The sequence below is a fragment of the Leptopilina heterotoma genome, unplaced genomic scaffold (genome assembly GCF_015476425.1).
Source record: "Leptopilina heterotoma isolate Lh14 unplaced genomic scaffold, ASM1547642v1 Lhet_134, whole genome shotgun sequence".
In the NCBI taxonomy this organism is placed as follows: domain Eukaryota; kingdom Metazoa; phylum Arthropoda; class Insecta; order Hymenoptera; family Figitidae; genus Leptopilina; species Leptopilina heterotoma.
In genome coordinates, this window is record NW_025110853.1 from 1,737,272 (window position 1) to 1,752,584 (window position 15,313).

Below are 15,313 nucleotides of genomic sequence, written 5' to 3' on the forward strand. Positions count from 1 at the left end.
TAAACGTCGTTTAGTTTACATATATATAGAGTCTGTCTGATTGCATAATTACAGTAATTGAGTATTGTCCTAAAATCGGCCTTTCTGCGCAGGTTCATCGTTACTGTTCCTTATTATACAGAGAACGTTAGCTGCTTTGTTAAACACACGCGTTGCTAATGATTTTAATCAAATTAGGATAATTAAATATTATGAGGGTTAAACTTGAGACAGAAGTTTTTGAGAATTAAATTGTTATATTTATTTTATCGTTTAGAGGGTTTGCTTTTTATGCCTTTGTACATTTTTATTGAGAGGCAATATTAAAATGCGAGGGGAAAAAAAAAAGAATTTTTGTCATTTTTTATAATCGATTACTTCACTATTAAACATATATATAAATATTATTTATTTTTATTGAATAATTATTGTACTTTACTTAAGTCGTTTGAAAATTGTATAATATTTTTGTCGAATGACAAAAATATTGCATAGGTTCGTTTATTATTATTGATTTAATAAAAACATTATTTGGCTCAATTAAATATTTATTGTCAATCAAATTATACCCGTGTGGAAATTGCCAAGGTTTGCCAATATTGATTATTGGGTCTATAATGGTCCTAGCTTAGAATGTACCTTAACCTGGCCCTAGCTTGGTAATAGCTAGAACTTCTTGTTAGATTATAAGTTATAAATATATTTAAAAATATGTATCAGTAATTGTTTATGTGTAATTTGAAGTAATATTTAAACATCTCATAGCAAGATTGAGACAATATTGAACTGAAATGTTTACTTTTAACTTTTCATTTGTAAAATTTGACAGATTATCAGTAGAATTTTACTAATTGCTATTATCGGAATTGAGTTACTGATAATAATTAGTAGAAAGTTACTGATTCGATTAGTAAAATATAAGTTACTGATTCAATCTGTTGTATAAAAATATGACATAGTCAAATTTACTAATTTATCAGTTGAATTTAAAGGTTATGTTGATTTCTCTTTGGCCACCAGTATATTTACAGCATATCCTTAGTTCCGAAGCTTATGAAAGTTAAAATAAATCTTTAAATGTCTTCAGTTTTTCAATGTTGGGCGCATAAGTTGACTAAACATTGCATAAATGTTTACAATTTTCTTTAATTTTTTAAGTTTTTCAAAACTTTTTAAAATTGTCTTTAAACTTCCTCCTTTAAAGAAAAAATTCATTTAAATTAAAAAAAAATTTTACTTCATGCAATGTTCAGTTAACTTTTGCGCCCAACATTGAAAAACTGCTGACATTAAAGATTTATTTAAAGTTTCATGAGCTTTGACTTTCATGAGCTTCAGTTAATTAACTCAATTAAAATTTTTATTACAATATATTTTTCAAGTTAAATTTTTAAAACCGTTCACGGATTTGTTAACTTCTGTTAAAATCATATTTTGTTGAATGAAACTGAAGTTTCCAACGTTTACGTCGACAAAATGAGATAAAAACTTCAATTTTTAAATAACAATTGACTTTCCCTCCCCGATTGGATTATAAATCTATGCAGGATGTAATGAAAAGAACAATTAAGTTCTTTTTATCAGAAATTATTTGCATCTTGATCTTTAACCCCTTTGCAGTCAATACCAAAATCTCATAAGTGGGCTCAAAATGTCGACAACTTTTTAGAAAACTAAAATTTGCGCAAACGAGCATACTATTGTATTTAAAGTCGCTGATTACGAATCCGATATCAGATTTTGAAAATTCAAAATGGCGGATCTAATATGGCGGACATGAAAATTAAAAATCGACTGAATTCACTTGAAACTTGTTACTCAGGGGTTTTCGGGGTCGCTGATTACGAATCCGATATCAAATTTAAAAAATTCAAAATGGCGGATCCAAAATGGCGGACGAAGATTTCTAAAATTCATCGGATTTGCTTGAAACTTGTTACTCGGGCGTTTTCGAGGTCGCTGATTCCAAATATGAAGTTAGATTTTCGAAATTCAAAATGGCCGATCCAAAATGGCGGACATATTTTTTTGAATTCATCGGATTCGCTTAAAACTTGTTATTTGGGGGTTTTCGAGGTCGCTGATTTGGATCAGCCATTTTGAATGTTTAAAAATGCACTTAAGATTCGTTATCAGCGACCCTGAAAACCCCCGAGTAACAAGTTTCAAGCGAATACGATGAATTCAAAAAAATACGTCTGCCATTTTGAATTTTGAAAATCTGACTTCAGATTCGTCATTAGCGACCTCGAAAACACTCGAGTAACAAGTTTCAATCGAATCCAAGAAATTAAAAAAATATGTCCGCCATATTAGATAGGCCATTTTGAATTTTTAAAATCTGAGCTTAGATTCATTATCAGCGACCCTGAAAACCCTCGAGTAACAAGTTTCAAGCGAATACGATGAATTCAAAAAAATATGTCTGCCATTTTGAATTTCGAAAATCTAACTTCATATTCGGAATCAGCGACTTCGAAAACCCCCGAGTAACAAGTTTCGAGCGAATTCAATGAATTAAAATAATTAGTCCGTCATCGAAATTCATATTTGTAACCAGCGACGTCGACAACATTTTGATATAATTGTGTGAGATATTATTTTGATATGATAATGTATGCTGCTTGAGATTTAATATAATAAAAGTATCATTCAAAACAGTCTACTTTTGAGCAGCCATATTTGATTTTGGTTTTCGAATTTTCAAAATTTGACTTCAGATTCGGATTTAGCGTCGAAAATACCATAAGTAACGTATGTGTGACGTAAATTTACTTGTTTTTTCTGCCTTTTATCAATTTTTTTGTACGTACGTCTATAGACGTACCTCACACTGGAAGCCCACTTTCAAATGTACGTCTATAGACACTTAAAATAAACTTAAACTTGTTATCAGAGGGTTTTCGCTGATTACGAAAAACTTTTGACACGATAATAAAAACAAATTTTTCCCCCGCAGTCAGCTGTTAAGTATACACGGAGAAAAAATGTAGGTTATACCAACCGGAGACCCCGGTTAAAACTACTTGACCGACACAGGCGTTAACATAACCTCTGATACCTAAGTCAGCACAATTTGACAGCCAGGAAGTTTTGGCTTGGCAGCCTCAAGTAGTGTCAATGGCTGGATCGATATCAGTAGTAAATTGACTGAGGAAAACTAAAAACGCAACTGGAGAGCCAAGTAAAAACGGCCTGGCTCTCCGGTTACAACTACTTGACTTCATAAAATTATAATGACGACTCAAAAGAAAGCAGTTACAACTTTTTTTCTCTCCGTGTACTACGTTACTTACGACCCCAGAGTTTACCACGTGGAGGTATAGGGTCGGATTTTACATTCCTTTATTTATTGTTTTTTATATATATTTTTTTGTTTGTTCTTATATTGGATCCGCCATTTTTAAAACCGATATTACATTTTTAATCTACGACATCAATAAATCCCAAGTAACACATTTTAAGTAAATCTGATAAATTTTTTAAAATGGCGCATGCCATATTCGAACCGCCACATTGTATTTTAAAAATCTGATGCTAGAATCGTAATCAGCGACCCCGAAAACCCCCGAGTAACGAGTTCTAAACGAATCAAACGAGTTTTTGAAAATGTCGTCCACTATATTGGATCCGCCATTTTGAATTTTTAAAATCTGAAATCGGATTCGTAATCAGCGATCTTGAAAACCACCGAGTAAAAAGTTTGAAGTAAATCCGATGAATTTTAAAAAATTTTGTCCGCCATATTGGATCCGCCATTTTGAATTTTCAAAATCTGATATCAGATTTGTAATCAGCGACCCCGAAATCCCCTGAGTAACAAGTTTCAAGTGAATCCGATGAATTTTTGAAAATGTCCGCCATATTGGATCTGCCATTTTGAATTTTTAAAATCTGATATCGGATTCGTAATCAGCGACACCGAAAACCCCTGACTAACAAGTTTCAAGTGAATCCGATAGATTTTTGAAAATGTCATCCGCCATATTGGATCCGCCATTTTGAATTTTTAAAATCTGAAAACGGATTCGTAATCAGCGACCCTGAAAACCCCTGAGTATCATTTTGTGGACAAATCTGTGTGTTTTTGTAGACAAAAATCTGCTTGCGTCTATACACGTCATCGACAGTTTGAGCCCACTTGCACCATGACGTGTATACACGTCATCGACTGCCAAGGGGTTAAAAAAATTCTTTTCTCATTTTGCGTCAACGAAAATGTTACTGACTTCAGTTTTATTATTTTGAGGCATTTATAATAGAATAGTTCATATGACTTATGATGACAAGAATAACCTGAAGTATCATGCAACGCATCGTACCGAGCGAGCGTGGTTAAGTGGTTAGGTTATCGGTTTACGAATGTTAGGGTCGTGCGTTCAACTCCCAACGTGTGGGGATTTTTTTTCTATTAGTATTATAGGAATTAAGTATTATAAATTACATGATAACAAAAGTAGGTAAAAAAAAGTTGAAATAATGAATCTCAATAATAATTAATAAGAACTAGCTGTCGGCTAATATATTTGATAGGGTTTCTACCAACCGGGAAATAGCCGGGAATTAAATTTTACTATGAAAAACTAATAATTAGTTACCATTAACTATTTCGTGAGGAAAATATTACTATTTCAATCAGTGACAGATTTTTTTCTATCAAATTTGATATTCAGGAACAGTATTTGGCAACTTGTAGTACTTTGTGCGTTCGTAGTACTGCAATTAATGTATTAAAAATTAATCCTAAATTTACACCAGCTTTTGGAGTCAAAGAAGAGTCTAATTATAAATAATTGTGTCACAATTAGACAATTAGACAATAAAAATTAAAGTAAAAAGCAGTTTTTAAAATCAAATTAATATAATAAAACTTTTTTAATTTAATAAGAAAATTCCCGGTTTTTCCTGGTCAAATTAAACTCCCAGCTATTTATCGGTTTCCCCGCGCAATTGGTAGACACTCTGTCAATTCTATTATGGTAAACTAAATCCCGTCAAAGACTGGTACTGGTATATAACATATTTTCTTAAAAAAGAGTATTTTCATAAAATAAAAATAGGGTAGACTGGGGTAAACCCGCTCACTTTTTTTCAGATCGGCTAAAATCTAGGAAATTATTCTCTAAATCCAAGTTAATTTATATAATTTGAAAGCTTATGATTTCTACTAAAAAAAATAAAAAAGAGTTTTTGATTTATCTTTTTTAGTTTTACTTAGAGAAACTTTTTAATAAACATATACCAAATTTCGAAATCACAATTTTCCAGGGTAAACCCGCTCACTTTATCTTTTCAAGACGGAACAGTTTTATTTTTTAAATATTAAAGTTCGTCTTATTCCCGTCTTAAGTATGATTTATTATTGATAATTTATGAGTTATATAAACATTTCTATAAACAACAAATTGGTTTAATAAATAATGAACATAGATTTCATGAATTACAACTATGGATTTAAATAGTGTTATATTTTATTAAGAGAAAGTGAAATGTAGTTACAATTTTGGTTTTAATAAGTCATAAATTGTGTTATTGTTGAAATATAATACGTGAAATTATTTTATTCTAAATTTTAAATTTAAAACTAAATGAGCGGCTTTACCCCGACTTCACGTAAGCGACTTTACCCCGAGTGTATTCCACACATTTCAGAATAAATTCAATTAAATCTTTTTGAAATAAGATAAAACTATACATGTACTTCGAAGAAGGACATTCAATAGCAACAAAAAAAATTTGCCAAATAAATTAAGACTCAAAAATAATTATCGAAAAACTTAAAAATCCAAAAAACGTTTTTTTCTGATACCTCTAAAAACATTTGATCGCCTCTGATTCTATGTTGAATTCATGAAACTAAACGAAAATTCGTTAATATAAGTTGAATGTTAAGTACTATTCACAGTACCAATATCTCCATCTTAAGTTGAGTTTATAGCGTAAAATCGCTAGTGAGCGGGTTTACCCCAGTCTCCCCTAACCCCAAAAATACTACTGAATTAAACTTGATAGTAATTAATAACAATTATAATTTTTTCGATTTTTTGATATGGAAAATATTTTTATACTTACATCTTAGTCATATCATTTTTTGTGCAAAATTATGCTAAAATATGACTAAATTACATGTAACACTCAATTATACAGAGTTTAAAAGCAAATCATCAAAACATGTAAAATTTGTGATTTTTAAAATTTTTTGAAAACATTTTTATACTTTAATCTTAGTTATAAGATATTATTTTTTGAAAAATTATGCTAAAATGTGACTAAATAACATGTAATGATTAATTATAGATAGTTTAAAAGCAGTCCATTAAAAAATATAAAATTTGTAAATTTGCGATTTTTTTAATTTTTCGAAATCATTTTTATACTTACATCTTAGTTATAGGACAGTATTATTTGAAAAATTATGCTAAAATTTGACTAAATAACATGTAATACTCAATTATAGAGAGTTTAAAAGCAATTTATTAAAAAATATAAAATTTGAAAAATTTCGATTTTTTGAATTTTTTAAAAAAAATTTTATACTTACATCTTAGTTATAGGATATTATTTTTGACAAAACTATTCTAAAATGTGACTAAATAACATGTTATACTCAATTATAGAAAATTTGAAAGCATTTTTTAAAAAAATGTAAAATTTGAAAATTTTTGGTTTTTGAATTTTTTGAAAAAATTGAATATCTCCCGTTCTAATTAATATTTTTCAAATCTGTAAATTTATAAACCTTCCTTGGCCCAAGGTCTAACATTCTGCCAAATTTGGTTTCAAATGGTTCAGCCGTTTTTAAGTGATGAGCGAACAAAGATTCTGTGACATACCGACACACATACATACATACATACATACACGAAATTTTTTATTGGTATATTTGGAATCCTTGATGCCTAAAACGAATAATTATGTGCGAAATTTAAAGTTCTGAGCAATGTACAGACAAAAGTCTGATTTTATATATATAGATAGATAGATAAATAATTTTTTTTAAATAGTTAATTAAACTGTTCCTGTTATTGGGCCTAACTAGATTCTCTAGGTAGAACCAGGCTAGAAGAGCGTGACGTTTCAACCTAGGGCCTACAAGGATAAACAAGCTAGGATTAAGTACATTTTGAATTTTTTAATTTCTGACTTTATACAAACTGCGAGGGAGTTATATTATTTTTTATTCATTATTATTCTGTTATTCGATATTTGTCTAGAATTTACATAACAGGAAATCATAATTTTTGACTTAATATTATACACTTTAAATAATTATAAAATTCGTGAAAAATTCTGGGAAAATTGAAAAATAAAATTTATAATTTCAAAGTATGAATATAATATTATATATAATTATAAAATTCTTCAAAATTTATGGTTTACGTCGAGAAGTAAATATTTTATCATTGAGAATAATGTAAGATTGTATTATTTACTTATATTGTTGGTAATGTTTTACGAAAAGAATTTTTATACTTTTAAAACAATGTAGACCCCAAGTTTTCAAACAAGAAAAAAGAAAATTCTAAAAGGTATAAAAGCTCAGAGTTACTTGGTTCAATTTTGTTCAAGAGCCACTGACTGTCCTCATCAAGAATTGACTTTTCTCGATGACCAGTGAGAATGCAAAATGGCGAAAGAAGTGGTTCTTTGTAAAACGACGAAAAGAGAGTTGAATAAATATTTTCACTCTCTTTCCATTATATATGTAGTATATATAAATGTTTCAAGATAAATTTGAAAAATGCTGCCTGGAGATAAAGAAAAGCTTTCTTTTTTTCTTGTATTTTATTTTGAAAAGAACTTTTTCTATAACATTGTCGATAAAATGTATATGTCCTTTTTATTTTCGATAAAATATATTTATTTCCATTTTCATGAACTGAACATTTTCTTTGATTCAAAGAAAATCGGTTGTATCTTGACTATATTTATATGAATTTCAATTCATTTCAACTCAGAAGATTTTTATTTTAACCCCTTCACAGTCCAGTAAAAGTAAAGTTTTTGTGCCATAAATGTTCAAAAAAGTTTTTATTTTAAAAACATGACATTGTCATATTGTAGGGAAGTTTAGTCAAGGTCGGACCACCTTTTGACTTTTGTCCACCCTGTTTTTGTACCTATACCGTTTCGATTAAATATTTAATAAAAATAATTTTTGATTCGATTTTAATTCCAATAATTTTTCGTAACAATTAATTATTATAGTAAAGTCTTTAACGTCCGAGTGGTTTTAATAATAAGAAAGAAAAACGAAGACATTCAGACAAAGATTCGTTTAATGTTACTCCGAATACGTTGGAGTAACATTAAACGAATCTTTGTCTGAATGTCTTCGTTTTTCTTTCTTATTAATTAATTATTAATTCAAATATTCATTTTACTCGTACACTTATTTTTTTTGAATTATTTTACATGATTCGAATAATTTTTTGGTATTCGAGTAATTAACTAATTTTTAATTAAAATAATTATACAAATAATAATAATAATTTGAGTAGAATAAACAATTAAATTTGAATAATTATTATTTAAAAGGAATGAACATTTATTGTATAATAGAAAAGTAATCGATTGTATAATTATTTAAATTAAATATTTATTTACCGGATACATTATTTAAATTATTATTTTTACTTCTTTTTCATTATAATACGTTTTTTGTATTTTCATATGAATATTGATTTATAATAAGAGACAAGGAGTCTTTTTCTTTTTCTTTTTATTTTTGCTGAGCGGAATTATTATAAATATTGTCCTATTATTCTTCTAGCGAAAAACAAAATTAATCACTCTTGAAAATAATTTTCTGGGAAATAATCAAAATTCTTTTGCAGAAAGCAGTCAATCTCTCTTAAAATTGTATCAAAAGTAATTTTCAGTATATCTATATATTGGTATATAGTTCAATTATTTTCTGTCAGATATGTTTTATAGTTTCCCACTCGGCCCTTTTATTCAAGTATATAGAAATGACCTAGAAAATATTACATTTAGGAATAGTATTTCCTAAGCGTAAATATATTATATAATTTAATGTATAGAAAAATCCAAATATTATTTTTAGGCAAAGAACTTCATTTTTTCTTTTTTCTTTTCTCTTTTTCATATTCTACCCTCTCTATATAGAAAATTAAAATAAGCTAAAACAATATGTTACCGTTATCTTGGACGTTTCATCATCTCCAAAGGTCCTCTTGTAGTATTTCTTTCATCACGTATACAGAAGAGAAACGACCTTGAAAATTTTTTTTTCCCCTTGAAGAAAGTATTTTTTGTGTTTGTGTGCGTATGCCTGTCGTACAGAGGGGAAAAAAATAAAGTTTGTAGGAGGGATGAAGGAAAAAAGTTACGTTTTCACGAAAAAAGTTTTTGATTTCACGTGCATATATGTATGCCTATATGAATGGGTATGTTATATGACGACACTCGCGAGAGATATAATCGTTATTCACGTGTCAATGAAATATGAAACTAGTCTTCGCTTTTTCCCCGTTTCTATAATATGTTACTTCAGTGTGAGTGAAAACTCTTCAGTCAATTGGGATTTTCAGAGAGTAAATCCAACACAATGAGATCGATATTACGTGATCTCGATTGTATTTCCCCATACGGTGTGCGCTCGTCAAAGAAACACGTGCAATCATGACGATTTGCCTGAAAAATAAAAATAAAACATACTTAGAAAAACAACAAAAATATTCAGGAAAGTAAATTAGGAAGAATTGCATTTTTTTATATTAATTGATATAGATTATAATTGAGGGTCCTGAACGAAGAACCAGTAATATTTTTTTAAGGGTCATAATTCTCCGTTTCTAAATTAAAAAAGTATTACAAATTTTAATTTCTTGTAATAAGCATTTTGTATTTGTACAAAGATTACAAAAAGGTTCCTCAAAAAATTGTGATTTAAAACCTTTTAATTTTTTATTTATTTGACAATGATTTTTAGTTGAAAAAAATTGTAACCGGTCCTTCGATCGACACCCTCAATTTCCGTTGAACAATTTTTTGTTCAATTACTGTTCACATTAAATCGTAAAAAATTATCAAAATTATTCCTGATATTACTGTAAAGTAAGCAATTTTTAGCCATTTTGCTTCGTCGTGAGGAAGCTTTGTAGTCGTTTTATTTACAAAATTTTTAAAAATCCTTTAAACAAATTTTCTTCTTTATAGAACTATGTTATATAAGACCCTGAACAATTGTCCGGATGTATGTGTGTGTGTGTGTGTGTGTGTGGATCCCGTTTTTTGCGAACACGATAACTCGAAGAGGTTTTAACGAATTTGGCTAAAATTTGCCAGATATATTTATCATAAAAATATCTTGAAATGGATTAATGGACTTTGAAAAATCCTCAAAAAATTTTTTTTTTTTTACTTTTTTCTAAAAAATTTTTTTTTATTGAAGTTAATATATAATAAAATCTTATTCTTTACATCAAGACGAATCGATTGGACTATAAAAAGTATAAATTGTATGAGAATTTATAGAGTTAATCACAATTGAAGCTGAAAAATTCGCATTTTTATCAAAAAATGAGTTCTTTTCGCAAAATTATGTTGCTGTATAAAAAAATCTTACTCATTTATTTCCAAAATCTTATTCTTTGCACCAAGACGGATCGATTGGTATATATATAGTATATCTTGTATTTAAATTTATAGAATTAAAACCATTTATAGACAAAAAATTTGCACTTTTAATAAAAATTCTTTTTTTCTTAAAAATCATGTTGCTGTACAATAAAATGTTATTATTTATTGAAAAATAAATCAAAAATCTTATTCTTTGCATCAAGACGAATTGACTGATGTATATAAGGTATATATATATATTATAATGAAAATTATAGAATTAATTACAATGAAAGTAGAAAAATTCACTTTTTACTAAAAATTTTTTTGTTTATTTAGATTCATATTACTGTATAAGAAAATTTTATTTTTTCTATTAAGACGAATGAACTTTATTTAATAAATGTTAAATAGTATTAAAAATGATTAAAAAATTAAATATACTTGTCGTTTAAAATAAATTAAAGTTTTTGAACAATAAATTGTATTTAAATTTCTGAAGAATTAGATTTTACAAATATTTCCTGTTCTATTTTTAAAGTTATTTAAATTGTTGTAAACAAGAAATTGAAATTTTCTGAATAGGAAAAAATTAATTAAAATGGTAATAGCAATTTTAAAATAAAATATTGAAAGAAAAATAATAAATATTTTATCATAAATATAATAAAACTCTTACAAACATTTTTATTATATTTAATTTTACTTGTATAATAAATTATCAATTTTTTTTAAATTTAAAAGCAGAAAAATAGAAAGGGTTTAATATAAAATTAATATTGAACAATTTATTTGGAAAAGTAATAGTAGTAATTATAAAGAAGAAAGAAAACAATAAACAATTGAAGTTGAGAAGCTCTAAAATTGTTATTGTTTGAAATAAATATGAAAAATAATTATTGTTAACTTTTATTCTTATGTAAATTTTCTCCTATAATAAAAGCTTTTACGGTTACACATATATTTTATAATTGAATTAATTATTATACTGCGCAAATAAAAATTCTATAAAGTGCAAACAGAATATAGAACACTTTTTTGCATTAAAATTTAAAAAAATAAATAAATCAGAGATAATTTTCTTTCTATATATATTTGTAGGTGTATATAAAATGTACATAAAAAATGAGTTAAAAATTTTTGAGATTCATCATAATTTGCATACTAAATAATTTTAATATCATATATTTTAGTTAAATTGACTTTAGCGTAAACTGTGCACTGTTGGAAATTTTCTTCTAATTTATAAATGAACCATCTTTCATAATATGAAAATGTACCCTTCAGAAGTTTTATCGCAAATTTTGTTGATTTAACGTAGGTATTTATAATTTTTTTATAATATTTTCTCATTTAAAAAAAAGTCTGAATTTTCAGATTACAGTGGAACCTCGATTATCCGAACTAACCTAGGCATATAATTAAAGTAAAAAAATCGACAGTTGAATTATATATATTTCATTTAATCCATTTTTTAAATATACATCAGTATATATACGTAAATATATATTAATTCATAATAATATATTAATAAAACATAGAATTCAGAATTTTTTAAGATTTTTCTGTCATAAATATCGTTATTTTCCTTTGAAAGAATCGGGAGGTCAAAAAAAAGTTCGGATAATAGAAGTTCGGATAAAATGATTTTCGGTTCGGATAATAGAGGGTTCGGATAACAGAGGTTCGGATAATCGAGTTTCCACTGTACTTTATTTTTCAATTATTTCTGTATAAAAATATTTTTGCCAGCGAATAATAATTTAAAAAGTTTCACCTGTTTATTATGTACTGTTATTAATAATTTAATTACAACAATGTTTGCTCTAAAATAACTTTCTGTATAACTGAATTAAAAGATAATGTTAACATTATTTACTTACAAAATTATATATAAACAAGCCGGACTTGTTTACTTTATTAAACCCAAAGTTTTGGGCAAATTTGTTTTAGTATGAAATTCCCGCAGTTGTTTGATTTTACATTAATTGTTCGATCTCTTGATGTTTATTTATATAAATTGACGTTTGTGGACGTAATATTATAATACCTAGCAATAATAATAATAATGAAAATATTATAATTTTCATTACCTCATTAATTTGTGGAATTAGTTATTTATATGACTTAGTAGATGGACTTATCAATCAAATAAACCAATAACAGTTTAAAGTAAATAAAAATAAAATATTAAAAATAAAAATTTTATTGATATTGAAAATTGTTTTAATTTGAGATAAAACAGTTTTAATTAAAGTAATAAAAATACTTCGAATATTGATGTTAATTTACAAGTTTAACAAAAATTTGAGAATCAAATCAAATATTTGATTAAATGTTAATTAAAAGTGAAATTAAAATGTTTATATTAGTAGGAAAGCGTATCAATGGAAAATTCTTAATTAAGATTTAAAATGGCTTTAATATTTTTCATAAAAAGAAGCTCGCATTTCAATGTACACGGAGAAAAATTTTCTGTTAATGATTACAATAGTCGAACAGTACTGCTCGGATATGTGACCACTTTTCGTAATGCCTAAAGTAGCTTCATTGTAACAATTCTGTAAGTCGAACGTACTCATTAAAAATTTATTTGAAATAAATACGAACTAAATATGAGTTAGCACAAAGTCTATGTGACTGATTACAATAGTCTACGTTAAAAGGAAATCTTGGATTCTATCCACATTTGCAGCAATCTAAGGGAATCAGTGATACAGTCTGTAGTAGTCTTTACAACAGGACTATTGTAAAATAAGGTGACCGCGGCTGCCTTGCCTTCTTATTTTACTATAGTTCTTCGTAAAGACTACTATTGCTATATTTCTGATTACAAATGACTGTTGTAAAGTTAAAAAAGAAAATTTTCAACTAAAATAAAATTTAATAATATGTAAGATGTTGTAAACTATCGATCACTCTGAGTCAAATTAGAAATAAAATAAAGATGTTTTTACGTTTCGACAGCTCAGCTGTCCTCTTCAGAACTGTGGTTTATTGAAATAAAAAAATTTTTTTAAATTACAAATTAAAAATAAAATTTTTTTGTAATTCATGACTTCTAATCATGTATTGCACATCAATTTCACTCTTCCAAGACTATCCACTTCAAGATTAATTATATTATTAAACTAAACAATTTCACTAAACCCTAAGTACATGAATCTAACTTAAATACTAAACGCATAACATAATAACGATCGCTATTTACACATATTTATACATGACTTAAACTTCCTTATATACTAACTGCTATGAAAGTTCACCGCTTGCGAGAAAGACTTATACACTTTAAATGTAAAAAATCACGTAGTTCTCAATAATTAATACAATTATTGTTCATTGTTAGTCTTTAATATTGTAAGGTCTATTTTTTATTACATTTCCATAGTGAAATAGTATATTAAGCAACAAGAGGATAAAGGCAGCCATTTCTTTACGGTGATTTTTGTGACACGAGTGGAGGTCGAGGGCGCCGTAGGCGCCCCGAGACCGGAACAAAAAAAATTATACAATTATACAATTATACAATTATACAAAAAAAAATTATTTTAGTTGAAAATTTTCTTTTTTTACTTTACAACAGTCATTTGTAATCAGAAATATAGCAATAGCAGTCTTTACGAAGAACTATAGTAAAATAAGAAGGCAAGGCGGCCGCGGTCACCTTATTTTACAATAGTCCTGTTGTAAAGGCTACTACAGTCTGTATCACTGATTTCTTTAGATCGCTACAAATGTGAACAGTATCCAAGATTTCCTTTTAACGTAGACTATTGTAACTATAACAAGTCTCTGCGTGAATGCCTACAGTACCCTTTCTGAACCTATACATCTAAACTATTAATGATTCCAAAAAATAAATTTCAACACGATTAATACAGCGTTTGGATTCATTAAAGTAACTATAGTAATCGCTCCTACTAAATTCTTAATAAATTACATAGTTTTTGTAATCATTACAAAAAGTGGTCACATATCCGAGCTGTAATATAGACTATTGTAATCATTACGAAAGAAATTTTCTCCGTGTAGAGAAACCGCGCATGTAGTTTATTATATAGAGTATAATCTATATATATATACATACTTCTGACCATATGTGCACGTCGAAAGTTATCAATAAAATTATTAGTTCATTAATATTTTCCAATACATTATCGATAGATAATTTCTAAATTTCTTTCTACCATACTTGTAAGTTAATTAATTTTTAAATCAGTTATTTAAGTTTAAAAATACTTCTAATTTTTTTTTAATCACTAAAATCTTTTAGGTACACTGTAAAAAAAGGGAGTTAAATTTTAACTTCCCAGGGGATTCTATAAAAGTAGCACCCATTGGAGAGTTAATGCCAGGGGAGTTAAATAAAGAGAGTTAAAATTTCACACCCAAATGCTAACTCCCCATGGAAAATTTAACTCGCGCGGGTGTTGAATGAAGGGAGTTAGAAATTAACTCTCTTTTGGAGTTGATTTTTAACTCGAAAAATTTCACTCCCAACTCCCGAGTCCGTTAACTCCCTAAATTTTTTACAGTGTAATTGCTTGTAATATATAATATAATAAAATATATAATATATTAATATAATATAAGCTATTAATAACTTAAACTTTAACTTAAACTAGTAATAACTTTAACCACCAAGTATTATGAAATTTCATTTAAAAATGTTTAGGGAGAGGGGGTTGATGATTTTGGTCAAGTTATGGAATTTTCAATATAAAAATCATATCTATGATATGATTCA

At 27.3% G+C, this 15,313-nt stretch overlaps 2 protein-coding genes across 5 annotated transcripts in view; one reads left to right on the top strand and one right to left on the bottom strand.

The window, feature by feature from the left end:
* The window catches only part of LOC122513109 (cGMP-specific 3',5'-cyclic phosphodiesterase), a 186,673-nt gene that overhangs the window by 149,042 nt on the left and 22,318 nt on the right, over positions 1-15,313 (bottom strand). For 3 of the 4 annotated variants that reach the window (XM_043629364.1, XM_043629361.1, XM_043629362.1), the window contains exon 2: positions 9,140-9,636. The gene's annotated coding sequence lies outside the window, so the exon portion shown is untranslated. The remainder of the gene's footprint in view (positions 1-9,139; positions 9,637-15,313) is intronic. The other variant, XM_043629363.1, reaches the window with a different exon arrangement.
* LOC122513113 (G protein-coupled receptor kinase 5) overlaps positions 1-15,313 on the top strand; it is a 668,663-nt gene that overhangs the window by 110,425 nt on the left and 542,925 nt on the right. The window lies entirely within an intron of this gene.